The 25,903-nt window shown below is 39.4% G+C and overlaps 1 long non-coding RNA gene across 1 annotated transcript; it reads left to right on the plus strand.

Annotated features, from left to right (window-relative positions):
- LOC121670649 lies at positions 1-23,889 on the plus strand. Its single transcript, XR_006018193.1, has 4 exons — positions 1-79; positions 20,377-20,440; positions 20,905-21,048; positions 21,524-23,889. It is a non-coding gene; the product is annotated as an uncharacterized LOC121670649 (long non-coding RNA).
- Positions 23,890-25,903: the final 2,014 nt, after the last annotated feature.

The raw sequence follows: 25,903 nt of genomic DNA on the forward strand, positions 1-25,903 counted from the left end.
TCTCCCTTCCTCTCCCCTCCTCTCCTCTCCTCTTTACTGTTTGTCCACTTACTACATGAAATTAAACTGATACACACAGGTGAGTGAGTGTAAATACTTGTTTCTGTGAGGTGACAGGTAGGTAGCAGCATTGATCATGTGCTTGTTGGCTGAGACAACAAAAATACCCAGGACTCTTACCCTTCTGCTTGGTTTCTACAAGTCAAACTTGAAGCAGATTGTTAGAGCTATATGGAGCATTTTCACTGCTGTTCTTCAGTTCATGCCCTATAAATGGTAAGTAAATACAAATCCAACACTTCAGTAATTTCAGAATTCATTTGAAAAGATTATACTTGAACACACAGTGGTTACTTTTCACATAAACCCTACAAAAATTGTATGTACTTCAGCACTTAGGAACATTTTTCAAAAAACACATTTACATTTCAGTGAGAATGTTTCAGTGTCGAGTGTTGAGAGTGCTTCTCCTTTCTCTTTGATTATTTCAGATTTGTTAGTCAATACTGGAATTTCATTATTCTGTAAAGTATTGGACCAGTTTTTCAAATGAAATGCTGAATTGAAAGCTGTTTTTACTTCCTTCTGTAGCATCCTAGTTCTGGGACTATGTGTTTTTTAAATGTTGCATTAAGACTAGAAAAATTATTCTAGCCTCATCAACAATCCCACAGAACAAATAAATTATTGAAGTATTTCTTATATCAGTAAGTATGTAAGGATTTTTTAATGCTGCATAAATTATTACACATTTAGTCACATACTTTATAATCCTGCGGTTTTAATATGTGAACAGAAAAAGGGCAATATATGTAAGAAATATGCATGTTACATCTAAAAGTGTATCACAGCTAATGATACAGAATAATTACATATATTGCTGATCAGTAAGCCTCAAGAGGTTTTTGTTAATTTTAAACCCTTGGTTTTTTTCATAGCGGTGAATACTGAGACTGACTTACAAAACATCTATGTGATTCAGTATTCCCAGAGCAGGAAACATTTGAAGAATGAATTCTCTGATATTTTTTAAAAATTGTTACTGTTAACCTAACTATACAATAAACCTCTCATACCCAGGGTGGGACTGATCTCAGTTTCAGGTGGCTAAATCTAATCAAGACATTTAAGGGCCTTCAGTGTTAAATAAAAAAGAACCTCTTTTAAACCTCTTTTAAAGTTTTTACTTTTTTGCACAGCTATAGCATAGAAATCCTTTGCCCTCATGTAACCACCCTGTACCAATATGGACCTTGCCTCCAGATAGGCACAGGTCTCCAGCAGGACCTGTGTCATGTATGTGAGACCCAAGAAAACCCTGGATAACCCAGGGAGTCTCAAATCACATTGGCTACATATGTATGAGCAACTGAATCTAGCCCCAGACATTGACATTGTAATGAAATGCCCTAGAAATACCTTCTTCTGTCATATAAATGGAAACAAGACAACTAGAGCAGTTGTCAGTACCCAGAGAGTCCATGTCACTGACAAACATGATGCAGGACATAGGCGATGCCTGTGTCCACTGAAGTAAAAGTTGCAATGAACCATGTTATTCTGTGGCATCTCCTTTGCCTCAGAAAAGGCCTTTTTAGTGCATTTGACTGAGACCAGCAAGAGAAGCTAGTGATTTGGGCACAGAAAAGGGTTTCAGTTGCAGCATTCCAGTTTCACAGGGTGGTCTTTGTTCCCAGATAACCAAGTTTAAGGCTCAGGCTTTTCTTGTAGACTAGCCCATGTGCCATGGAGACCAGCTCAGGTGCAAAAACCTTTCCTCACTATCGTATAAGCGCCTTGTAACCCAAGTCACTGTGTGAATAGTACTTCCAGAACCGCACTTTTAGGCCTTTCTGTTATTCAATTACTTGTGGAATTATGGCCATGAGGTTGCAAACCTGTGTATTTAGCAAATTGCTTTAACCCCCCATGTGCAAAATGAAAACAATGCCATTTTCTTAACTCAGAAGCACTGTGAGAAACAGTACAACAAAAAGTGTGAGGAAATATGGTAACAAGGCTCTTCTAAGTAGCACAGATGAATCCTGCTTTTGTTACTTCTGGGTGCTAAAGAAGTTGATAGCATCACACATTTCTTTTATCAAGTTAACCACAGACTGCAATAAAAAGAGTAAGGTGAAATCTTAAAAAAGAAGTTAAATCTAGTATTATTTCTTTAGGCCTAAACAATTTGTGAACATAATAACATTCATTTCAAAAAAAAAAAAAAAAAAAAAAAGGAAAAAAGTTATTTATATGGGGGATTGGTAGACAGCTATTTAGATGTAAATTATTTTCAGACTTGAGCTGCGTGGGTTTTGCTCTGTCATTCATTTAAACAGAAATATCCTACACTCTGAACAAATGCACTATAAGTATCTTGAGACACACTTCAAACAATCTCACAGCACGTGCACCTCTTCCTCTAAAGTGCTTGGATAACATGGAAATTAATACCAAAGAAACACCTATATAAAATAGCAGTCCAGCTTCTTAGACAAGCTGAATTTTAAACCTTTATTGTGATATAAATTTGAGTAACACTGTAAGTAGTTCTGAGAAATATTAGCCTTAGTGTATCAAAATTGTTTAAAAATGAACAGTCATTTTGCCTTTCATATTTCATCTATAATTCCCTCTAGAGCTGTTGCAAAGTTTCTGGTTAACGGTTCAGGGATCAAAATTAACTACTTACCTACTGAAATGTGGTCAAAAAGCTAAAGAATCTTTGGCTATTTTAGCAGGGGAGCAATTGTAAAGAAGCTATAGCAGTGTTACCTGTGTTGGAGGACAGTTTCACTGGAATAAGCCACAGGACAGGGAGACACAGTCTTGATCATGATCACACTACAACCAACCACATCATCCTCATCCGTCTCTGAAGTCAGACATGATCCATCTTAAATTAGGTATTTTCTCCTTTATACTGCTGGAAGCTGATTACAGGGTATCACCGACTGGGTATTTTCTTCCAGTGCCCACTCCAAATTCACTGAAGATCACTCAATCTTTTGGTCTGACAGTATGAAATTCTATTACTCACAATTCAAGGCAATGTATAAAGAGTGGGAAAAAAAACTAGATTGGCTAAAGGATTTCAATATGCATTAGAGTACCAAGGTGGGATGACTGTAAAAATATCTCACATGACCAGGTTAATTTGACACACAATTTCATAGATAACTAAGTTTTATTCAATAACTAATGGAGATCAATCTTTTTGACTTATCAATGACAAGCAAGGAGAGGGCTGCATGGGATGGTTTGACTGGGCACGTTGTGTGTGTGCTATCAAGCATCAGCCAGCAAGTCAGGGACAGAGCAAGCCCTTGAAAGGGGGAACACTGTCCCAGGCCACAGAGAGGTGTACAGTAGTTGTGATATTCGCCCCCGACAGACAGACACAGATATTCATGGGCCAAAATCGGAAGGAAATTACAGTTTTCCCCCTCCCCTCCGTTCATGAGTCCCATGAGTCTCAGGAACTTTGGAGAGGGTCCACTGAGGCAGACCTGCAGGATGTGAGCCAGCAGCATGCAGATGCCTGCTCCTCTCCCAAAGCATATCCCTGAAAGAGCAGGCTGTTGTATTCCCACCAGCACCACAAAACTCTTCCTGCCAGCACTGTTCCAGCACATGAGGAACCTGCTTCCTCTACCCTCCAGAGACTCCTTCAAAGGCTCTACCAGGTTCAGGACATGGAGGGCTCATTTATGTCCCCTTTTCCTTAATGTGGTGCTGGACAGGAGCCAGAGGCTCTGTCCACAGGGATACCCTGGGAAGCTAATTTTCTCTGCCCCCAAGAGCTTGGGATACAGTTCTGACTCACACCTAGGAAAAAGCTGTGTTTGTCCCACTACTACTCACACATAAGAAACTTAACTGTGGACCATAGATCAAACTAAGAAATTGTTTGTAGGTCAGGCTTTTACAGAAGTTTTTATTTTTTCCTTCAAACTCCACTGTCCCTCTATGCCCATTGTGCTTTCTTTACCTGCTGCAAGTCCAAGCAGGAGCAGGAAGAGATCAGGGCACAACCTTCTGTCTTGTCCCTCCTCACATAGTCATATGAAGATTTCTGACATAGATATATGTATGTCCATATGATTAATTCCTCTTCCAAAGGAAATGGGCAGCCAATCAGAGGGCGTTCTGAGTTCATATGGGTATGATGTATTCAAAAATTAGCAAAAAAATAATCTCAAAGGAGTGCAAAAAGAGGTGGGGAAGATTATTAATGGAACTGGCAGCCTGTGCCCATTAAGGCAGGGGCTTCCTCTTCCTGGTAAATGGATGGCTGGTCCTGCCAGAAATCAAATATTATCATCTGCAGACGGGACAATTTCAAGTCTGATTCTTAAGGAATACTCTTTTTTAGTCTTCTTTTTTTTTCTTTCTTTTGCCCTGATAATTCTGCTTTATTCAACTCTGCTGACCTTGGATTTTTTTTTTTTGTTGCCATCAAGGATTTCCTATGACCATCAGACAAAGTGCTTTATTTAAGTACAAATAAATTAGCCCATTGCATTGCCTGTCTTGAAAAATCTGTTATCAATAAAAAGGTATTTAAGCAGACTAAGTGCTCTACCTTTGGTAATCAACTTCTTATTAGACTTTGTATCCACACTGCTTTTCTTTAAAATCTCTTTCAAGGGTTTATAAAATGATGGTTCAAAGTAAGACATCTCTACTTCCTTGAAAAACTGACTTTCTTCCACTCTTCTACTTGCTACTGGTCTCCAGGTATGAAAATACTCCTAAAATAAAAGATTCAGGAAAAAGAAATAGGAAGACCCACACATTGATTTTGCCAGCTTTGAAACTTCTTGTGTCAAATGTTTTCACAGTCTATGACAGAGGTTAGCAAAACTATCCAGTATTATATGCTTTGTCATGCAACCCAAAGTAATCTTTGCTGATAACCTTAAACAAGGTCATTTAAACTATCTTTTTCCAAAATTTAAAAGTAGTTTGGGAAAGTCTACCCTATTTTTTCTTTCTAAGGAGGTTTTGCAAGGATTATTCTCATAAAGCTTGGAAAATTATAAACTTCCCCATGAGCCTGAATTCTATCATTTTGTTCATCCTTTTGTTCATAAATGTAGCTTTGCAACTCTATCTTTAATTGTCATAGAACCAAAGACAGGTTTGGATTGGAAAGAACCTTAAGGACCATCTAGTTTCAACATCCCTGCCATGGCAGGGACATTTTCCACTAGGGCAGCTTGCTCAAAGGGCCCACCTTTCAAGCCTGCCCCTCTGGATGGCATCCCTCCCTTCCTGTGTGTCGATTGCACCACACAGCTTGGTGCTGTCAGCGAACCTGCTGAAGGTGCACTCAGTCCCACTGCCGATGTCACTGACAAAGAGGTTAAACAGAGCTGGTCCCAAAACCTACCCCTGAGGGCACCACTTGTCACTGGTCTCCACTTGGACATTGAACAGTTGACTGCAAGTCTTTAAATGTAAGCATCCTGCCAACTCCTTGTCCACCAAGCAGTCTATTATGTGGCTCAGTCTTTCCTTTTTGACGCCTCCCTTGCACACTCGATGTATTTTCTCTCCAGACTTCTGGGCATATGTTGCCAATACTTTTTAAATGGTCACAATCTGACAGGAACTATTCCGAAATGCAATTCAGTTGATTGTTAATAGTATCAGAATACTTTGTAATTATTCCTGTGAGAATACTTTTATAGATTACATGAAAGGATGATTGCAGAGGAAAATAATGGCTGTCTTGAGCACCTGTTATTTATCTGGAAAGCATTTTTTAATAAAGGAAAAGTTTCTGGCATACATTATGTAAATGTTGCATTGTTTCAAGTCCTTGCTCTTAGCTTCTCTTCTATCCAATTTTCTAAAATACTTGCCTTTGTTTTTGAGTGCCACTACATCTAGAAATGCAGAACTATAGCAATTTGGGACAACTAGCTCTACTGGAGAAAGCATGATCATGTGATCTGGGAACTTGTCATACACATACTATTTGTCTTGTTTCTTGCCATAAATTAAATAGAAATTAATTTCTTTCATGTTTCAGTCTGGCATGTTGCCATGGTTTCACCCCAGCTAGCAACCAAGTACCAGGCAGCTGCTGGCTCACTCCCCCACCAGCAGGATTAGGGAGAGAATTGGAAGGGTAAAAGCTAGAAAATTCACGAGTTGAGATAAAGACAGTTTAATAGGGAAAGCAAAAGCTACATACAGAATCAAAGCAAAACAAGGAATTAGTTCACTGCTTCCCATGGGCAGGCAGGTGTTCAGCCATCTCAGGAGAGCAGGGTCTCATCCCATGTAATGATTACTTGGGAAGACAAATGTCATCATTTTAAACACCCCCTGCTTCTTCCTTCTTCCCCCCAGTTTATATACTGGGAATGATACTGTATGGTATGGAATATCCCTTTGGCCAGTTTGGTCACCTGTCCATCTGTGTGTCTTCCCAATCTCCCATGCACCCCCAACGTCCTCACCAGCCTGGCAGTAAGAAAAGCAGAAAAGGCCTTGGCTCTGTGTAAGCTCTGTTCAGCAATAACAAAAACATCTCTTTGTTATCAACCCTGTGTTCAGCACAAATCCAAAACACAGCCCCATACCAGCCACTGTGAAAAAAGTTAACTCTACCCCAGCCAAAACCAGCACACATATGAAAGTGTACTTCCCTAGCACTGATGTGAGTGTTGGGTGGCAAAATGAGTCAGTGAGCTAGTATAGAAAGTTTTCAAATATTTTTACTTACTCAAGCTGAGGCTAAAAAATGGAAATATATATTGCCCATTTTGTTCTTGCAACGTGATCTAATAACGCTTTTTTCCCCCAAACGCTCTAGAATAATGACATAATCCTAAAAGAACTCCATAGTCCTTCATCTCTATTACTGTCTGGCTAAGGAGTGAGGTCTTTAATGACACGTCAGTAGGAGGTTCCCTGCAATGTTCTGTGTTATTCTTCTATCTAGTTTCCTTTGGCTTAAAGCAAGCTCATCAATGACGGTCTCCTTCTGAACAGAGATATGTCTATTTCTGTCAAAATTTACCAGCTTTTCCTTACATAACTGATTGCATTCAGGTACTGGGATCCACTAGAATTAAAAATTATAAGGGATATATGATATTTCTCCTGATATGAAAGAATTGGCTTATATTCACTATTTCTACCCTGGAACATGTTATTACTGAATAAATCAGGTTTACTGCTGCCAGCAAAGAACTCAGCCTTCCTCAGGGCTAAATACAGTGCTCAGCAGAGCCTGACTTATCCTTAAAACATAGGGATTTTCCAGTTACAGGGAAATCTCCTTCAGTTTCTCCTGAAGATCTCACTGTAAACTGAACAAAGAATAAAATCATAGACTGTTTTGGGTTGGAAGAAACCAGATCTGTGTGTCTTTGTGTGTATGTGCTTGAATGGGGGGGAAGTTGACTAGGCCTGTCCTTAGGAAAATGGGACCCTGCTCTGGTCCAGGGCAATTCCTCTGACTCCTGCAAGAGTCCAGCTAAATACTAGTAAGTCCTGCAGCCTTGGAGAAATGGTATCCCTGTGTCCTAGTTTCGTCCAAGGGCAGGGTTAATTTTTTGCAGTGGCCGTGAGAGGGTGGAGCCTGGAGCTGTGTGGGCACAGCCAAGTTATCTCACATATTCCATCCCATCTGATGTCATGGCCAGGGAGCAGGGCAAAGACGCTCTCTCTCACTTCTCGGAAGGAGGGCACAAGCAGTGGTGGGGTTATGATGGTCCTGACTGGAAGGTCTGTCCCCCATTGTTCTATCATAAACAGAGATGACTCCCTGACAAGCCTGATGCAGAACAGACCTTCCCCTACCTTTAAACAAAGATTAAATTCCTATCAGAAAGGAGAAAAACTCTTATTTAAATGAGTGAACTATGCCCACACTCTTTTTTCCACAGGGAGAGGAAAAGTGTGTTCAAGCTCCTCAAAATGTGCCACTGACTATTCTATTCTAACTTGTTTTATGAGCTTTTCAAATATGTGCATAGCTGGGTGACAGAATTTTCTGATGGCATTTATGTATACAGGGTAGTAAAGTCTAGGTCTAATTGCAAGAAATTGCTGGAAGACCTTGAGACCAAGTACCTAAGGGCCAGAAAAAAAAGGCAGATAAAATTTAACCTGCCAAACTCACAATAATGTAGAAAGGACAGATTTATTCCCTGGACTTCACAAATAAAATTATGGAATCAGAGCAGACCATTACTCTGTGGAGGATTAATCCAAATCTTTATTTAAATATAGTATGAATTATCCAGTTCAATGGAACTGTTATTATCTGAGTCTGTGGATAATTATCCTCTGAAGTTTCTTATACTTGCTTTCTGGATATATCCGCTTTCAGCTCCAGGTCACCAGATTTTTTTTCCTTCTGTTTACCTGTGTTGCCAAATATTTCTTTCCCACTTAGCTATATGAGCAGTGACCAAGTAACTGCTTTGTAAGGCCCTTGCTGAGGGGATGATGAGACCTGAGCCCATTAGCCATGGGGTTCTGCCTCCTCTAGACACCATTTAGGGCCCTGCAATGGCCCCTTTGCCTGGCCACAGGAACCTGAGCTGCTCAAGTAGGAGCAGAGCAAAGAGCCACCTGAGCAGAGGCAGAGAGGAGAAGCAGGAGCGTGTGCAACTGCAAAGGGGCTTTGTCTGGTGGAGAAACCCCTGCTGCATTTTTTCCCTCAGACTCCACTGTCCCCCTATGCTCATTCTGCTTTCTGTGCCTGCTGCATTTCTTCCCTCAGACTCCACTGTCCCCCTATGCTCATTCTGCTTTCTGTGCCTGCTGCAAGCCCAGGCAGGAATCGGGAGAGATCATGGTACCCTGTGTCTTCTCTTTCCTCCTTCACTGGGATTTCTCACACTCTCCAGTAGGTTGTCAATGGCCCAAACATAAGGAAACACATTCAGCACCAGCTTGTTCCCTGTATAATGGTTTGACAGACAGATGTAAGCTCTCCAGCAGCTGTGGGAAAAGAGAGTTCCTCTCCTCAGTATCTGCATGAAACTTTCCTCAAAATACGGTTTCCAATTCATGGATCCTTTGGTCAGTCCTTTCCAGAAACACTTCTGGGAGTTTTCCTTATTGTTCCCAGGCACTTTTTTTTCCCTGAAATTTGGATTTTATTTGGGTTCACTTTGTTGAAGTAATTCCTTGGGACCCAAGAAAACAGACAAAAAATTTTGCAAACAGACAGAAAAATTTGACATATTCTGAGATATAGAATAAAAGCTGCTTTGCTGCTTTGCTATTTCCTATTGAAATTTATCCAAACTGGTAATAGCTGAACACATGAATCTGATAGTAGTACATACATCCTGGAATGAAGAGAAAATCACAAAACAGAAGTCTGGTCATGAATCACTTATTTAATATCTATGACATTTCCTTAATAGCAATTTAATGTTTTGACAGGTCTAGAATAAATGCATTAATGAATAGGAAAAACAAATGTGGGACCAAGATGATTCTGAATTGGCAACATGTCATGTACCTCATGATGGTTGTGATTTTGTTCCAGTTTCTATACAATCTGTAACATGAGGCATGATAATTCCTCCCCTATCTGAACTACGGCCTGAAAATCAGCCTGTAACCAAATCTAAATAGATCAATGACAAATATTCTTTTCTTTTGGGTCAAAACCAGTTTTACCAACAGTTCTGTGCCTGAAATCTCAAAATAAGGAGATATAAATAGAAAGTAATAAATTTGCCTTGAAACTCACAGAAACTTTTTTAAAGCAAGGTTTTCTTTTTCATTTTGAGTCATATATTTAATCTTTCTCAAAGAGTGGGGACAGCAACCAAACATCAGTTCTGTACAGCATTACACTTAGAGGAGCTAAAGATCCAAATCCAACTTGGCATCCCATGTCTGTTTCAGGGCCCTTATCGGTGACTTTCAGATGTATTAAAATGCTGGCCTTGGTTGATCTTGGCAGTGAAACAGCAGTTAAATACTTAGTCATTACGAAATGAATGTGATGAGGAACTGTAATCCAAGCAAATCATACAACGGAAACAAACAGAAGATAAAAAGGTGAAAGATACAAGGAGTTTGTTTAATGATAATGGCTATGAATTGCTGATGTCCATCCAAAAGAGCGTATAGCAGTGCTGCAGAGTAGTTGGCAAGCCAGCAGAGGAAGATAAAAATAAATGAGACTTAAAATAGATAAATGTAAAGTAGCATATTTATGGAGAAAAAAATAATTGGCAGAGATAGAAAACTGGAAATTACTGTTTAGAAAAGCAGCAATGGAGAAAATCAAGCCCAGAGCTATAATAAATATATTAAAAAGGAGCTCACAGTGGATTGTCATTGCAATGTAAATAAGTGCCAATCTGTGCTGCAAATAATTGAAAAGAAGCCCTTCTAAAACAAAAGACGTAATCATAATTCTGCTCAGTCCTCTCCTACTGGAAGCTACTTTTAATAGTTTCATTTCATATCTATTAGACCCTTAAGTGTATCGTATAAACTAATAGCACTGTTGCTGTCTTTAAAAAGACAGGCTAGTGCCATATCTATGTATATATGGATGCATTTATATACTCAGTAAGATGGCAGAAGAAAAAGGCAGTGTAACAGTTGCAAGCGCTTCTTTGGCAACATACACAGGTGCTTGTGACAGACCCATTTTGAGGGACAGTGATATTTCTTTGCTGCAAAAATTTCACCAGAACCACTGCACTAAATCCTTGTTTAACATAAAAACCTGCAGTAGACAGTCAATGAATTAGTGATGTTTAGGCTTTCTATCTAATAGCTCTGCTTCCCTGTCCTGATAAACTGAGTTGAGTCAGTCAGTCAAAGACAGAGTTAGGAGAACACCTTGCTGTTCAGTTTCCCAGGTGTGATTAAAAGGCAAAGATATTCACAGTAAGCTCCCAAGACTTCATGCATTCCCTGTGGAACCTAAGATTGGGATGACAAGTTGCATAATCATGATGAGCAATCCTGCCAAAAGCATTTGTGAGACACACTCCAAAAAAATGTATTCATAGGTCAAAATATTATTTGACCTTGGATGCAAGATCAGTGTGAGTACAGAGGTTCACAAGTGAGGACCCAAGATGAGGCATGAAATACAAGGAACAGGCATTTTCTCCATTGCTGTTAATATATATAGATATTTCTGGCTGATTTATCTAGATCTTATCATATTGCTCTCCTGCTTGTTCTACCAAAAAAATCTATTCAATAAATGTAAAACAGATATGGAATAAATATTCTTCTAACAGCTACATGACTCTAAAATATGTTTCTGTAAAAGTATGAAATTTCACTGCAGTGCTAATGCAACCATTAGATAGCCATCTCGTGACTTCACCTCTAAGGTCACTTAATTTTCCAGAAGGCATTTATCATTTTCTATTAATATTTAATGCATAAATTTGTAGATTTTCCCCTCTCAGTTATGACATCTACAGTTTGAGCTTGTATTTCCCCCCCCACACACAGTTTTAACTCTCTTTTCCTTGCATTATTCTTTTAACATAATAGATTTGCAATGACAAGCAGAAGGAGCATAGGAACAATCTCTGTCAAGTGAGGGGTTTTGCTCTTTTTGTATTCTTCTCTGCTATGAAGTATATCCATCTGAACACAAATGGTTGCGTCTCACCTTCCTTGCAAACATCTCCAGCAGTGTCTTAAAACACATAAGTAGGCAAAAGTGTAGCACTCATGGCATCAAGATGTCAAAGAGGCCAGCGAACTCATCTCAAAGGGCGGTGTAGGCAAGGATTTAACTGAGGTGCAGAGGTCTGACCGCAAGAGGACAAACAAAAGCACTTTTGTCCAAGGTCACAGTCAAGTACCTGAGCTCCAGAGACAGCAGGAGTTCAAATACATCTCAGCCATTTAGCGTGAGGATACTTCAGACTGTCTTTTCAAGATAGAGGCCTGCTCCACATTGTACCCTTGGTGGGGAGTCTCTGTTGATCTTGCTTTAAGCTCCAATTTTTATCTTGAGTGCCAATGACAATAGTTATTTTTATGAGCCTGGATGTTCCCAAGCATTTAAATGCCTGGGAAGATCCAGGCTCATAAAAATAACTATTGTCATCACCATTATTAGTGGATCTTTATTACTTCATTTTTACAGATCTTGTTTCCAAAACACCCTTTTAGGTTCATGAGTTGTTTCTTTTCCTGTATTTGTTAGTGCTTGCTGTAGTTTTGACATCAAAGATGGGCTAATTGCAGAATGTCCACAGTGACAACACCTTCTAAGTCAGTCACCCTCGTGTCTCTTTATAGTCAGTGGTATGAAATAGGGCCCTGATGGGGCAGGATTTATCTTCCTTGTTTACATGGCTACCTTAGAAGAAAAGGAGTGGCAGTTCAGAAGCATTCATTTCCCTCCACCGCCTGTAATAAGAGCCTAACAGGTAGTTTAGGTGGACACACACACACTAGGTCAGATGGATCTCACTTCACAATATGTTCCTGGTTACTTTGTACAAACATAAGCACAACACTGTGACTGATACTTTATAAACGTAGACTCAGAAAACAAACAAAAAAAATTAACAATTGATTGTTCTTCCTAGGACCATGTGCACTTAAGCTTTGCTCACAGGGCTCCATATGACTGAGTTGTGCTGCTTTGTGTAAGTGATGACATTTTCAGTGCCAGCAGAACATCCATATCAGATGAGAAATGATATGTTGCAAATATGTAATAACTCAAGACTTGTGATTGTGTGAACTTACCCTTTGTTAAACAGAACTTGCAGAACAGCTATATGTCAAGTACTAAAATTAGGACTTGCATTTTATTTCTGCTGTTTTCTTCCTCTATTTTGCGTCCTCCTTGCAAAAGCACAACCAATGTTTATTCCTTCCTAGAGTGTATTTGATTTATTATTTTATCAGAGGCTGGTTTTTAATCTGTTTTCTTTTTGTCAAATGGTAATCCTTATGCTGGCCACAGTAGAATTGATGTGAGAAAACCCTAATCTGTTTGTGTAGGTTACAGAAAGCTTAAACATTATATTTAGCATTAATGATTTTATGAATGAAAAATATATCTCTCACCTCCAGAAAGAGTTATTTTCAAAAGGATATGAACATGTGAGAAAGAAAGACATGTACACCTTTCAGAATGAAGCTTTTTACTATATTTAAGAAAAATAGGCATTTTCTGTGTCAAATTTTGGGTTAAGGCATAGATGTTCCGCATTCTAGATCCATTATAAACTTTGGGTTATTATTTTCAAAATGCCATTCTCTTCTTCCAAATTTAAGTGTCTATCTGTTATTTCTGTTATGTGTAAGATGAATATTCCCCTTTGAAAATAACACTTGTAACAGTGAATGGAATTTTGAGTACAGTCATCTCAATTTTGATACCTTAAAATTTCTGACTGTATTTACAAAATACAGCAATATTGTGCTGTACCTTTGTCATTTCCTTTTTGAAACATAGAATAATGGAAATAATATTTTAGTAACATAGCAATTAACTCTTCATTGTAGCTAATTATAGGAATCAGCTGTGTTTCTCATTGTATTCTGGCCTAACTCTGACTTTTTTAGTTTTTAAAACCAGTAATACCTATTGCCTTCTGCTACACAGAGGGGTCTGAGTCATCTGAGTAAATTATCATAAATTAACAAAGAAATAATAATTTATTTCTAGATATACCAAAGAAGAATTCTTTCCAAACATCTCCAGTACACTGGTCAGCTTTTCTAGTCAGTTTGTAAATCATGTTTGCGGTCTGAGAGGTGCTAGAGAGGCAACAGGGATGTATGAGTGGACATCCTGGTGAGATTAGATGTTTCTCCTCTTGTGCAAAAATTGCAAAGCCAAGATGTGTCATAGAATGTAGTTGCTTTAAATTTCTGTACTTTCAGAACTGTATGCTCCCCTAAGTGTGTATTACCAAGCATCTGGCCATTGAAATGTGTTTGATGTGAATGTCAAAGAGATTAAGTGTATACACTTCCTAAGAAAAATTCTCTTCAGTGTTGCATGTAATTAAGATAATGCATAACCTTAGAAAGACACTAGCCCAGGATTTTCATAATCACAAACCATTTTTCTGATATCAACACAGACCCATTTGTATTATTCACTACTTCACTCATTTCCCTGAAATTGTAAAATTTTCTAGCAGATCCTGTCACTGTGTTTATTTACATAGTATGAAGCACTATCTTATCTCTTATCTCCACTGACAATATTTAATATTAATACTTAACTTCAGCCATCCAAGAACTAGTTGCCCTCTTTTTATAGTGCTCAGAGCCTTTTTGTAATCAGGGGAGCGAGCTGATGCCTGCAAGAAGTCTCCTTATTTAAGTTTGTGAGAAATTGCCCTCTGAATATGTCTCCACTGACTGTAGAAGGAGAAAAAGGCTGATTAAAACTATGTGGGATGCACTGACCACTGAATTTCAAGGGGATTTTGCAGAGAATAAAGTCCACTCTTAGGAGCTCACTGCAAATTCAGAGCCAGGCTTACTGGTGATTGAGAGAAAAGTCAGACACAGCAAGTTTTTCAATCACTAGAGTAACTTTGTTGATTTCCTACTGGTCACATCTATGATGCAGATACAGGCACAGTCAGCACCCCAGGACCACCCACATCAGTAGTCAGATGCTACACGTAGCATCCAAATTCACTTTGAAAAAGGATAGGCCAGGAATGAAATATTCTACAATCCTGTGTTAAAGTTGTTCCTGAAGATTAACTTGAGGTATTTTGCAGCAGGCTGAGTTTGCACAAACTGGCTCGAACTGGAGGAAGGTGTCTGGACTCTCTTGGTTCGCTTAGGTCTGAAGCCTAGCTAAAGTCCTGTTTTGGGTTTGCCATCAGCTGTGTAACTAGTGGGTAGTCAGATCTCAAAACTGTGCTTGCTTGCAACTCTTACACATTGTGTTTCTGTTTCATGTACGCCTCTCTGAGCTTTCCCTTGCTGTGGCCCTCTGCTTTATAACCAGTAATAGAAACCATGGGACTGTCATGTGCACTAAGCTATTTGTAGAAATACTTAAGCATGAAGCTTCATGCAATTACAGTGCTGGGCTTCAAGAAAGTTTCCAATCACATTTTTGAGCTACTTTCCCATCCAGTAAGTCAGTTCTCAAGAAATTAAGATTCTTTTGTTTCTGCTACTGCAAGACCAATACAGTTCACATCAACAATTAATCTGTTGTTCTGAATTCCTTGCTCAAATGAGCCCAAGGGGTCTCCTCATTACCCGGAGTCCAGAGAAATTGCCTGTCCCCCAGAAGAGCACACTAAACAGAGCTCAGGTTTCACTACCGATGAACATTAGTTCTCCATCTAATATTTCTGTCACCACTTCAGGAAAGTTTTGTAATTTTTTAACCATAGTTGCTGCGAGGAACAATTACTATAACAAAGATTACTAAACTAAGGAAGTGGTATTTGCTAGTGAAAACTGAACAGAAGATGAGTGCAGGTGAAGCAGGAAAAGCAGCTACTGGGGTCAAAAGACCCATTACTAGACTCAGAGAAAGAACTGGAAAGGTTTTAAGAGTTGACAAGAATGAAAAGCCAGTGGCCACTGCTAACTTCTTAATCCTTTGAACTGAAAGCAGCAGAATCTGTGGGAGGCTTGATGTACAGCAGGTACCTGAGAGCCCAAGCAAATCTGGTGAAGTTTTGTTTAAGAGTACTAAAAATCACTGCTTTCTTCTGCACAGTAAGTGTATGTATCCAGTGGAGCTTTTCTATTAGAGGACAGGCTGTCTTTGTCTCAGCTGCTGACTGCTGAACTGCTTGCTACCCAGATTTATCACTTTGGCAACAGTGTGCTTTCTGAAGAGTTACCCAAGCATTGGTTATGTGCTCATGGTTCCCATTTTCCCTTCCCTCATTTAATTTACAAAACCACTAGAAATAACTTAGCTCAGCTGGATAAAGGTGATTTTTTCTGTCTTTTGGTAAGATATATGGGCCTGGTCTTTTAATAAAAGCCTCCATGACAAGCACTGGCAATGGCCCAAATGCAGTTTTGTGTTTAGCCCTTCAGTTCTCAGGATCTATTTTGCCGTCCCCCAAAGCTTTTAAACCAGTGAGCCAAAGTCCATGAGTCATGGTTCAGGTATCTGCAGCTTGACTCTCTCCCAAGAAAGATTTACATCACGGAGAGAGATCACTGCACAAAGAATATATGGGATGTTGGGATCAGCAGAAATTTTAAGAATCATACAGCTCTCTTGACTCATTCTGTTAGACTTATTTGCAGAGTTCTTTGATTAAAGAGATATTTTAAGTGGGGCAATCACAATAGGCAGACAATTTTCATATATTGTGGAGGTGGTTTTTGATAACTTGGAAACCATTTTAGGTACTCTGAGAAGCTTCAAACCTCTTGGAATGTACATACTTTGTGAGGTTTTTTTTTCTTAATAATTTTCCTACCTTTGTCATATGTCTGAATTAATAAACACACTTATTTCTTTCTGCTATATACCTGAGGTGCCACAGAATGTGATAGTCTATCTTTTAGCTTACAAGCCAGACTTCAAATTCGAAGAGGATTTGTTACTCTGGTCCCAGCCTCTCACACTTCAAGTAGGCTGTTACCTGGGCTGCCAACTGCAATTAATTTTTTTTCCCTCAGAGCTCAGAATTTGAGGTTAAATGAACTATGAGCTGCATAGGCTGAAAGTCACTAAAAGTTGGCTTATGTTATGTTATGTTATGTCACGTCACATGGTTATGTTATGCTGTGTTATGTTACAACACAAGTCAGATAACAGTTCTGCAAAGGCAATCTGTAGAGTTTTTCTGATCCATGAGAATAAATTGAAAATGAACAACAAAATTTCATCCCAGGAGCTAGTACATTAGCATCCTATGCAAAAATCCATTTTCTTACAAAATTAAAGTAGGTAAATTCATGGGAATCCATACAGTTTCTTGAGATGCAGTTGTGTAATTAGTAATTAAATTACATCTTGTCATCTTTCAAATACTTTATTTCATTATTCCAGTCAGACTGCATAATAGGAGGAAAATGCTAGTTTTAGCCTAGAATTTCTGTCCTAGAAATTCTGAAGGAAAATAGGAATGACACTATTTTGGCTGAGAATCTCTGGAGGTGTCTGATCTGGTCACCTTAAGTTCCCACACAAGACAGGGAGGAAAGCTTATAGCACTCAGGGATGAACCTTTGAACTCAAGTGTGTGTCTCCATAACTGCTCTGGACATTTGTGCCTCTGAGTGTGCCGATTTCACTCCACTGGGTATCAAGGATCTCAGATGTCTATGTTACAATTACTACATAGCTAAGAGGGAAGAACCCTACAGTATACTGGCGCCCCATAGGTCAAACACCAGTGAGTTGTAACTCTGATAGTGTTTTCCTGCCCAGTTCTCCTGTGAGAAAATGTATCTTTGCCCACCAATTTTGGATACAGTTGGTTGGGAAAACCCCATGTATGCCAGGCTAATATCTATAAAAACTGCTTTTTTCTTGTACTTATTACTTAAATTTTAGTCAGTTTTTAATTCTTCCTGACGAATGAGTCCAAGGAATAAGCTCAGAAACAAAGTAAGCAATGTTCCCAAAACAAGCTGCTATGAATAAGTAGCAAATAATCCTCCACCATATTCTGCACATTTGGTTTTGGTGGCTCACTGTGTGAGTAATAACCTGCTGAGAATTATAAACATCTGTGACTCTTAAGACAGAAATATGAATTCTCTCGTGTCATATTGAGCAAAAAGGAGGAGGACAAAAATTTGATTTATTTTAATTTAGACTGGTTTATATTGTTATTGCCTATTTCGATTTTCTCTTGTATTTTTTGGAAGGAGAGAGAAATTTCACAGCTCAGCCAAAGATGAAATGTTAATTCCTTTTTGCCCTCAGTGTTCCTTCATTTCTCCCTTGCTCTGGCCTTATGTACATTTTCATTGAAAAAATATTGCTACTGACCTTTTGGACTTCTCCTATTCAGGAAAAAGGAAATTGCAGGCCAGTACAATAATAGTTTGAAAGTATCGTATTTGCCAAAATCTGTGAGCTTGCAAGCAGTCAAAAGTTGCATTTAAAAAGCCAAGAATTCACTTCCACACAACATATGAAAAGCGGCTTCGGCTTCACATTCCCGGAGTTATTTGCAGAACTGGTGTTACCCCTGCCTGTCCCATAGCAGTGTGCTCAGCAAACAGCAGCCATGGGTGAGCTTTTCCCCCACGGGTGAATGTCAAGTACAGTGGCAAATAATCTCCATCTGACCATGTAACTGTCTCATCATTCTAAGTTTATGGTCAATGGACTCTCTCCAAAAACATTCACCTGAGTCATAAGAAAGACTCAGAGATCAGATTGCGTATCCCTGTGACTGTGGCTGAGCTGAGAGAGTTTCACTTTGTGCTCCATAAAACCTTTTCCAGTCCTACCACATGGAAGTATTTCACAGAATACGAGGATGTCTGAGTTTGGAAGGTACATGGATCTGGAGATCATCTAGTCCCATGCCCTGCCCAAGCAGATGCAATAGGTTTTCCCTCGTCCCTATCACAGACGGGGTAAATCTTTGCTTGGTGCATTGAAACATTGCAGGGCAACAAGAACAGAAAGAAGTAAAAATACAAAAACCCAACTCAAATCATGTAAATATGTAAAGCTTCAAGTTGAAGATATGGAACAAAATTTTCAAAGAGAGAGGTAGCACTGTCTTCATCTTTTGAAGTGTCTTTTGAAGGCCTGAAGAAACTTCTGTTTAGATAAATACCGGCTCTACAATCCAGAGGGAAATCATGGAATTGCAGAATAGGTAGGGTTGGAAGGGACCACAGTGGGTTATCCGGTTCAACCTCCCTGCTCAAGCAGGGTTGTTCTAAGCTGCTTTTAATGCAGCCCAGACACAGTCGGATTTCTGGGCTGCAAGTGCACAGTGACAGATCATGTTGAGCTTCTCATTAAGCAACACCTCCAACTCTTTCTCCTCAGGGCTGCTCTCAATCCCATCTCTGCTCAGCCTGTACTTGTGCTTAGGATTGTCCTCAGCCACATGCAGGACCTTGCACTTGGCCTTATTGAACTTCATGAGGTTTGCACATGCCCCCATCTCAAGCCTCTCGAGTGTAGTGCCTGTGTTACTCAGAAATCAGACCCGGTGATCTAATGAGGCGCTGTGGCTTTAACTATTTATAAGTGAGACTGAGCTCTTGCTGATTTGGAGCCATTAATACTGTCAATGCTCCAGAATTTCCCTAAACTACAAAGACCGTCACTCACACCTTCTCTTATTCTCCCTTGCCTTTATGAGAAAAAAAATAAAATTGTTCCCCACATGTTTGAAAGAAAAAAACAATTCAGTGGGGAAAGGAAATAGTGAGTGAGAATATCCATACACCGCTAATTTCTCCCTTGATTGATTCAGAGATAAAATCCTGATTCTATATCCACTGGAATCTCTGACACCAGATAAAAGATTTTCAGCATCTTCATCATGCATGTATAACGTAAGATGTGTTACAACAAGGGTAATATTGACATTATTAGGGGGAAATTAAAAAAGAAAAGCTATTTGGGTTTTTTCCCTCAAGGTTTGTTCTAAATTGTCTTCTTAGTTATGCTGTGGCTAATACTGATTAATTCCAAACAGATGTTTTGCTTCTGTTTTAAAGCACTGACATGAAAGCAAATGCAAAATTTGTATATTCAGTACATAACACCTATGCAAATCTGGTCCACAGTGAGTTGCAAATGTTCATATTATATTTCTTAATATGCTTCTTGAACTTAAAAGTTATCTTTTGCTGTTTGTGAGAGATATGACCTATCCTGTCCTGGCATGACATCAAATATGTAAAAATTCTCTAACAGAAATTATCTTTTGCCAACTGCAATAAGATTGACAGCCTGCTGTTTACACACCCACAAAAACCCCCAGTTTTTATTTAGCAGGGAGAACAATTAAAATAGTTGAAGTTATTGTGCTTCATTTTACTGTAGTGGAGTTGAATCTGAAATATTTAATAGAGTTTGCTAGAGTGGACTGCTTGAATGAATAATGTTTATTGTCATTCTTTGAATGAATGAGCAGTATTCGGATCAGATTTATCACCTAATACTGCAATACAAAAGTATATTCCCAGTAAATTTTTTACTTCCCAAAATAGAAATGCTACTAAAGATGCTTGAAAGGCAGTGAAAGATACATCTTCTCCTGTTGCACCTGTTCACCAGAAATCCCCCGTTCCAAGTTTTAATAAATTCTGCTTGCCTGGAACATCCACAAGAGGCATATTATTTGCTGAAATTCACCATCTAAGCGCATAATATTGAAGTGGTACATTTTCACAACATGATCAACTTTAGTGATAACAATCTAAACTGATAGCAGTCTATTCTTTTGACAGATGCTGAAAGTACACAATCAAGCTTCCAGGAAAGCCTCTCTTGACATTTTAGTAAAAGTAACAGGTATACTGGAAACCACAGGTTGAGTTCTATGGACAGCTCATCTAGTCCAAAAAGGCTTGGAATAGAGAGCTCCCCAAAATTGTGATGATAATGGCAGGAGCCTTCAGAGACAAACTGTTTAAAATAATGCATGCATCCTATGACTGAAATTATGACTCAACAGAAAATCAAGGCCTTGATAAAACCAGCAGTAATAACAGACTCTGCATTTTTTTCCTATTCCTTATGATTGTTGTTGCTGTTGTTATTTATAATGGGTTTTCCAAAGAGGACTAGGCATCAAAAAGCCAAATGTGAAAAGCTGTTCCCAGAAGAGGATTTGCCTGTCTGAGGGCACAGAGCAGTGAGGTTTCCAGGAGGAGCAGGCTCCTGCCTGCTGCCGGGCAGGCAGTGTGGTGGGGCTGGGGACCAAGCGAGCCTCGAGTGGAGCCAGCTGATATTCATGCAATTCTTCTCATTCCCAGTGCTACCCAACACTGAACCAAATGGAAAGGAAGTCTGCTTTATTGCACAATGGCTACTGCACTGCTGCTGATGTCCCCAGCTCAGTAACACTGGGATGTTTAAGCTGAGCACAAAATCCTGAAAAGAACGGGTCTTTCCTGCAGGTAAGTTTGCCTTCAAGTGTCAACAAATTCAAAACCCCCAAGAATAATTCTTTCACCCCACAAGATTTTTCACGTCCCCTTGCTCTTGATCAAGCCGCTGAAGTTGCCAGTCAAACAAAGCTTGAGGCTGTTTTGCAATGCAGATCCTTAGTGGTGGAAATTAATGTCTTCTTGGGAAAAAGCATCAGTCTGAAATTTTGATTGCAATATTTATTCTTTCACCAACAAAACAGATGCTGTAAGCTGCATAAAATTGTCCCTTAATTGTTTAATATAAATCAGCTGTACAGGGATGTATAAAGGAGGCATCTGCTCTTTAACTTCTAATAGTCTTAGAAGGTGCTAACTGTCCTGTGAATGGGGAGAAGTGGTTCATTATGAATATCTGCAGCATAACCTAAATTTAAATGGGTAACAAAGGAATTCTGTATTTTCCAAAGATGAATATTATAGTAATATATTTTGTCTTTCACAGCTGGAAATACCTCAGAGGCATGCACTGGTGTTCTGATGCAGATTGGTCTGAAGAATTTTTTCCTGCTCTGTTTAAAACATTAAACACAACCTTAAATAGTATTTCAACAACTTCTGGAGCTAACGAATCAGGCAGAAAAGCACTTCCCATAATACAACATTTTTTAATGGGAAATGAGGCAAAAACTCCCTATCAACATAAAATACATATTTTTTCTAATTAAGGAATCTACCTAAATCAGAGTTCGCACTCTCTAACACTTCAGCTTCCTTTGCCTCTTAATAGCTTTTATATGCTTCTACTACAGCTTAAAGCAGCAGTATAAGGTCCCTCTCCTTCCTCCAGTATGAAAGCCTTGTGCCAAAATACAGACCCAAACAGAAACTTCCTCAGTGTACATACATCAAGAGAGACAAAACAGTAAGTCCACTCCATTCATTTGTCCTGTGAAACGCCCAGAGACGCACAGTTCCCTTGTGACCTGCTTCCCTGTGACAGGGCTGCTTTATGGAGGTGACAAAGGTATGATATTCATAGCACCATATACCTTGCCATAGTAAACAGCTGCATTATCTGAAAAGGCTGATTCAAAGCATGATGTGCCACACAGTTAATAATAGAAACTTTGTGAGACAAAACGAGGAGAGAGCAACCTATGACTGGCATATTCTCAGGAAGTTGTAGCACTCAATTGGCTCTTGGAGTAGAATAACATGATTTTGCTGTTTTGACACTGTGATGCTTGAGGATAGTAAAAATATTTGAGTTATGTCACTCTGGCATGAGATCTACCTGCCACCCCTTCTTATTGCCAACAGTAAATTTTTTTTTGTTTCCTCTAAGCAAGAGACAATTGAAATATTTCTATAATTATGTAATATTTTGGAACCTTCTTTGTATATAGAAGAAGACTGCACAAGGTGTTGCAGATGGTTTGAGGATCTTAACATGGCCCAGATGATCCTAAATTACCCACTGATATTTTTATTTTCTTTAAATCTATGTTATGCCTTCCCTTTCTATATTTCTTGGCTGAATGATTAAGGTCAACCACTTTTCAGCCCCAAAGGCTCAAAGCAATTTTTTTGCTATTGTGCAGTTAATGTCAGGGTTTTTTTTTTTTGGTTCATTGACTTTGTTTTTTGGATTTGGTTGCACTATTAACACTCCCCCTGCCACAGCAGACTAGACATGCTAAGTCTATGCACAAAATCTATTTCTTCTGTCTAGGAGATAAAAAAATAGTGAAGACATCCTTTCTGTTAGCTTCTATCCGGAACAGACTTCTCTGAGCAGGTGTTGATTGTGGGAATTTTTAATCCAGATTCAGAAATCTCAGTGACATCCTGTTTTCTGAAAGGTGATGTGAAGCATTTTCTCATGATAAGGACTTTAATATATTCCTTTAAGGAATCTCATATTTTGCAACTGAAGTTAACAGATCCATTGGGGGAAAAAAAAAATACTTTCTTGGTTTTGCTGAAATTTCTTCATTTTTATTCCTCAATCCTATGAAAAGGCAGTATAACCACAAGATCCTTGCCTTGGATGGTCCCACTATAGTATACCTGCATTACAATGTCTTTCTCAGTTTTGACAATTTACAATGTCTTTCTCAGTTTTGACAAGTAGTTACAGCAAACACTACAGCAATATTGAGAACCAGCCAGCTGGGCTTTTTAAGTGCTCTTTAAAACACAAGAGATGTCCAAGCAGGGAGGCAATCACTAGAAGACAGACATAGGTAACCCAGAAAAGCATATGCCATTTTGCCTTTCTAATTTTTAGTTAAATTACAAAAATATTACTGTTTAGTTCAGGTGCGTTTAAGTTTGGTTTTTTCCCTAAGAGTATTTTTCTAGGAAGCCTTGCATAAGCATGTATCTTTTAAGGATATGAAACAGAAAAAGCAGGACTATGAAAACAAAAATCAAAGTGAGGCAGCTTAAAATTCACCAGTACTCAGTGTGACAGTCGCCAGCATATTTCTCACACTTCAAGATTATTGTCTTAGCATAAAACAGCTTATAGGGGGAAAAAAAAAGGCATGTACATTAACTTTTACTGAAGTTAATGTGATGTTCTGTGGGACTGGTAGTTAAATGGACTGGTGCCTGTCGACTGTGCTATCACTTCAGTGTGTAAAACCAATTTGCTTGCAAGCAGTCCATGTGTCATTAGCATTATAAGTGCTACAAGAAAATAATTAGGTTCTAGTGCACTCTATAGCTAAATCACTGGAGCAGAAATGATCAATAAAAGAGTCAATAGCAAATCATTTTGTCCCATTTTATTAATGCTGTTAAAATTCATGCACTTTCCAATCTGGTTTATGCGCACATCATGAGACATTTCATGTCACGCTACAACTTTCATCACAATGACACTGATCACACAGCTACGCAGTATAGTTGATAGAGGCCAGCTGTCTAAGTCAGTAGGTGTCTGGGAAATCAGTAATTCTTTACATACATAAAATTTACTCACAGAATGTTATGAGGTGCTTAGCTAACAGATCTGATCAGACAGAAGTCAGAAGGGGGAAATGAGGGTGTTTAAAACCAGGTACCAGAGGTCTTATCGTACATGACAGAATATTCACAGAATCACTGAATGATTTGCTTTGGAAGGTACCTTAAAGATTATCTAGTTCCAACCCGCCCATCATGGGAGGGCCACTTTCCACTAAATCAGGTTGCTCAAAGCCCCATCCAACCTGACCTTGAGCACTTCCAGAGATGGGACATCCATAACTTCTCGGGGTAAAGTCTTCCAGTGCCTCACCACTGTCACAATAAAGAATTTCTTCCTAACATATAATCTAAATCTAGCCTTTTCTATTTGGAAGCCATTCTCCCTTGTTTTATCATTATCTGTCCTTGTCAAAAATCCCTCTACAGCTTTCTTGCAGCCTCCCTTTAGGTATTGGAAGGTGCTGTAAGGTCTCCCCAGAACCTTCTCTTCTCCAGGCTGAACAGCCCCAACTCTCAGCCTGTCTTCAGAAGAGAGATGTTTCAGCCATGTGATTATTTTTGTGTCCCTCCTCTGGACTCACTTTAACTCACTATTTTAGGGTCTCCAGAGCTGGACACAGTACTACAGGTGGCATCTCACAAGAGCAGAGCAGATGGGCAGGATCACCCCCTTGCCTTGCTGGCCACAGCTTTTGATGCAGCCCAGGACTCAGTTGGCATTCTGGGCTGTAAGTGCACATTGCTGGCTCATGTTGAGCTTCTTGTCCACCAACAACCCCAAACCCTTCTCCTCAGGGCTGTTCTCAGTCCACTCTCTGCCCAGTATGCATTTGCACTTGGGATTGCATACACAGGACCTTGCATTTATTAAACCTCATGAGATTTACACAAGCCCACCTCTCAAGCCTGTTCAAGTCCTTCTGGATGGCATCCCATCCCTCCATCATGTCTGAAGGTCTATGTTGCTGGGGTTGCACTCAATTCCACTGTCCTTGTTACCAATAAAGATGTTCAAGAGCATCGTACTCAATATCAAGTCCTGAGGAACACCACTGGTCAGCTCTCTTCACTTGGACATCTAGCCATTGACAGCAGCTCTTTGAGGATGACCATCCATTTGAGATAACATCTTTACCGACAGAGTGCTTCATCTGTCAAATATATGTTCCTCCAGTTTAGAGACAAGAATGTTATGCTGGACAGTGTCAAAAGCTTTGCACAAGTCCAGGCAGATGTCACCAGTTGGTGTTCACTTATCCACCAACATTGTAACCCTGTCATAGGCCACCAAATTTACCAGGCACTCTTTGCATGTAATGAAGCCATGTTGGCTGTCACGATTACCACCTTATTTTCGGTTTGCCTTAGCATAGAACTCGATGGAGGATCTGCTCCATGATCTCGCCAGGCACTGATGTGAAACTGACTGGCCTGTAGTTACCCAGGTCTTCCTTCCTTCCCTTTTAAAAATGGGGGCTATGTTTCCCCTTTAACCAATCATAGGGACTTCACCAGACTGCCATGACTTATCAAATACGATGGATAACGGCTTAGTCATTTCCTCAGCCAGTTCCCTCAGGACCCACAGAAGCATTTCATCAGGTCCCGTGAACTTGTGAAACTTCCAGTTCTTTAGATGGTCTCAGACCAGATATTCTCCTACAGCAGGTTGTTCTTCATTCTTCCAGTCCCTGCCTTTGCCTTCTGCAACTGGTGGTGTGGCTGGAACACTTGTTAGCAAAGACTAAAGCAAAAAAGTCCTTGATTACCTCCGTTTTCTCCATACCCCAGGGAGTCAGGTCCCCCATTTCCTTCCAGAAAGGGCCAACATTTTTTCTTGTTCTCCTTTTATTACGAGTGCAAATACAGAAGATTTTCTTGTTGCCTCTGACATTCCTGGCCAGAT

This window comes from Corvus kubaryi, unplaced genomic scaffold, assembly GCF_017639235.1.
Source record: "Corvus kubaryi isolate FWS band 111438036 unplaced genomic scaffold, C.kubaryi_AGA036_p1.0 133, whole genome shotgun sequence".
NCBI lineage: Eukaryota > Metazoa > Chordata > Aves > Passeriformes > Corvidae > Corvus > Corvus kubaryi.